Below are 836 nucleotides of genomic sequence, written 5' to 3'. Positions count from 1 at the left end.
TTTTTCCTTTTAGCCTGTTGATAATCTTCTCTTTATCTTTATTGGACCCCTAAGCCTGAAGATTAGGGTTCTTCTTGGTCTTTGTTTGGTTGTTTTTAATTAGAAAAACTCCTCAGTCATTGGCTCTGCAAAGATAGCTCGCTCTCATTCTATCTTTGATTTCCTCGTGAAGCTCTCATTACAAGTGTTGGTCAGTTTTTACTTCACGTCTCTTAAGCTCTGTTACATATTGTTCATTCCTTTTCTTCTCTGTGCTACATTCCAGGAAACTTCTTTAGATGTGGTCCTAATTCTCTCTTTATCTATGCCTAATTTACTGTGTAGTAAACGGGTAGTGTTTCTAGTTTCAGTACTGTATCTTTCATATGTGAAAGTTGGATTTAGTTATGTTTCATCTTAACAAGTATGTTTAATCTTACTGTCTACCTTGATAGACTTTTTACTCAGTTGTCGAGTTTTAACACCTTTTTCCCCTGTCTTTAAGAGTAAAAATAAACTTATTTTAAATTTGAATCCATTAATTACAGTAATATTTCCAGTGTTCCAGGATTGTAGCTGCCTCCTCTCATTCTTAGTGGCTCTTCACCTGTGTGTTCTGTGAATTTTAATTTTGAGCTCACTTTGATTGTAACTTTATTTGTGGGAATCTTTGCGGCCTGGATTTATGGTGTGTCCTCCATAGGAGGCTTTATTTTGCCTCTGCTGAAGGCTTGGGTGCTGCAGTGGTATTCAGGCACCACTTTGAACTATACATTCTTGTCTTCAGTTTTTTGAGCCACAAAGATTCTGTGAATTCTGTCAAACCAAGGTGAGAACCTGGATACTGGGTGTATGGT

Source organism: Hipposideros armiger, unplaced genomic scaffold, assembly GCF_001890085.2.
Source record: "Hipposideros armiger isolate ML-2016 unplaced genomic scaffold, ASM189008v1 scaffold_629, whole genome shotgun sequence".
Taxonomy (NCBI): Eukaryota; Metazoa; Chordata; class Mammalia; order Chiroptera; family Hipposideridae; genus Hipposideros; species Hipposideros armiger.
Note: the sequence above shows the minus strand (reverse complement) of the source record.